Genomic DNA, 2,500 nt, shown 5'->3' on the forward strand with positions numbered 1-2,500 from the left:
CCAACAGGCCACCGCTACCCTAATTATCGTTCGTAAATATCGTAATTAAGTGTAGATGATGTTGCATAATCAAATCAGATGGTGGCATTCTTTAACTTAGGCATTACTTTACTTACTTGCTTACTTCCTTAATTACTTTAAGGACATTTTTTTTTGTCCTTTCACAGGGAAACAGCTGCATCTTGAGACTGATCACTAACTCCACACGATATTTTACTGCTTATATCGACCTCATTTTTGTCTGAGTGATAATAAATTTTCTGGATTTTTTAAAGGTTGATTTGTTAAAAGTTGATTTGTTAAAGGTTGATTTGTTAAAAGTTAATTTGTTAAAGGTTCATTTTTTAAAAGATGATTTGTTAGAGGTTGATTTGTTAAAGGTTGATTTGTTAAAAGTTGATTTGTTAAAGGTTGATTTGTTAAAAGTTAATTTGTTAAAGGTTCATTTTTTAAAAGATGATTTGTTAGAGGTTGATTTGTTAAAGGTTGATTTGTTAAAAGTTGATTAGTTAAAGGTTGATTTGTTAAAGGTTGATTTGTTAAAGGTTGATTTGTTAAAGGTTGATTTGTTAAAAGTTGATTTGTTAAAGGTTGACTTGTTAAAGGTTGGTTTGTTAAAAGTTGATTTTTTAAAGGTTGATTTGTTAACGGTTGATTTGTTAAAAATTGATTTCTTAAAGATTGATTTGTTAAAAGTTGATTTGTTAAAGGTTCATTTTTTAAAAGATGATTTGTTAGAGGTTGATTTGTTAAAGGTTGATTTGTTAAAAGTTGATTAGTTAAAGGTTGATTTGTTAAAAGTTGATTTGTTAAAGGTTCATTTTTTAAAAGATGATTTGTTAGAGGTTGATTTCTTAAAGGTTGATTTGTTAAAAGTTGATTAGTTAAAGGTTGATTTGTTAAAGGTTGATTTCTTAAAGGTTGATTTGTTAAAGGTTGATTTGTTAAAAGTTGATTTGTTAAAGGTTGGTTTGTTAAAAGTTGATTTTTTAAAGGTTGATTTGTTAACGGTTGATTTGTTAAAAGTCGATTTGTTAAAAGTTGATTTGTTAAGGGTTGATTTGTTAAAAGCTGATTTTTTAAAGATTGATTTGTTAAAGGTTGATTTGTTAAAGGTTGATTAGTTAAAGGTAAATTTGTTAAAGGTTGATTAGTTAAAGGTTGATTTGTTAAAAGTTGATTTCTTAAAGGTTGAATTGTTAAAGGTAGATTTGTTAAAAGTTGATTTGTTAAAGGCTGATTTGTTAAAAGTTGATTTGTTAAAGGCTGATTTGTTAAAAGTTGATTTGTTAAAGGTAGATTTGTTAAAAGTTGATTTGTTAAAGGTTGATTTGTTAAAAATTGATTTCTTAAAGATTGATTTGTTAAAAGTTGATTTGTTAAAGGTTGATTTGTTAAAAATTTATTTCTTAAAGGTTGATTTGTTAAAAGTTGATTTGTTAAAAGTTGATTTCTTAAAGGTTGATTTGTTAAAAGTTGATTTGTTAAAGGCTGATTTGTTAAAAGTTGATTTCTTAAAGGTTGATTTGTTAAAAGGTGATTTGTTAAAGGCTGATTTGTTAAAAGTTGATTTGTTAAAGGTTGATTTGTTAAAAGTTGATTTGTTAAAGGATGATTTGTTAAAAGTTGATTTCTTAAAGGTTGATTTGTTAAAAGTTGATTTGTTAAAGGTTGATTTGTTAACAGTTGATTTGTTAAAAGTTGATTTGTTAAAAGTTGATTTGTTAACAGTTGATTTGTTAAAAGTTGATTTGTTAACAGTTGATTTGTTAAAGGTTGATTTGTTAACAGTTGATTTGTTAATAGTTGATTTGTTAAAAGTTGATTTGTTAAAAGTTGATTTATTAAATGTTGATTTGTTAACAGTTGATTTGTTAAAAGTTGATTTATTAAATGTTGATTTGTTAACAGTTGATTTGTTAAAAGTTGATTTGTTAAAGGTTGATTTGTTAACAGTTGATTTGTTAATAGTTGATTTGTTAAAGGTTTATTTGTTAAAGGTTGATTTGTTAAAAGTTGATTAGTTAAAGGTTGATTTGTTAAAGGTTTATTTGTTAAAGGTTGATTCATTAAAGGTTACACGAGTGTCCCTGTCCTTACTGTCACCCACTATCCTTTGCAAAAATCACCCAGAATACGTTTTATTCGCGAAACTTTCCTGTGACCCACAAACTACAGTAATATTCACTTCTGTGTTATCCTTGACTTTTCTCGTGAACTGATTAGCTATGAATATTTTATACGTCTCTAACAACTGAGTTTTGCTTCAAAACAGCCAATCAACTACTCATTATTTTTTTTTTTTTTTTTTTTTTTTTGCTATTGTACATTAAGAATATTCTAATTCTAATCTATGAATTACATTTTACACCATACATTCAAAAACTTTCTATTTTATATAAATTTACAAAGAATTTTTCAAACCGTTTGAAAAATACACTAATTCTTTCAACACGACCCAAATTGTGCGCTCCATGCTTTAAAAAAAGAACACCCTAAT

General features: G+C 26.1%; 1 protein-coding gene across 3 annotated transcripts in view; it reads right to left on the reverse strand.

Annotated features, from left to right (window-relative positions):
• LOC137631497 (UDP-glucose 4-epimerase-like) overlaps positions 1–2,500 on the reverse strand; it is a 48,051-nt gene that overhangs the window by 28,994 nt on the left and 16,557 nt on the right. The gene's annotated exons all lie outside the window — the stretch shown is intronic.

Source organism: Palaemon carinicauda, chromosome 39 (assembly GCF_036898095.1).
Source record: "Palaemon carinicauda isolate YSFRI2023 chromosome 39, ASM3689809v2, whole genome shotgun sequence".
Taxonomy (NCBI): domain Eukaryota; kingdom Metazoa; phylum Arthropoda; class Malacostraca; order Decapoda; family Palaemonidae; genus Palaemon; species Palaemon carinicauda.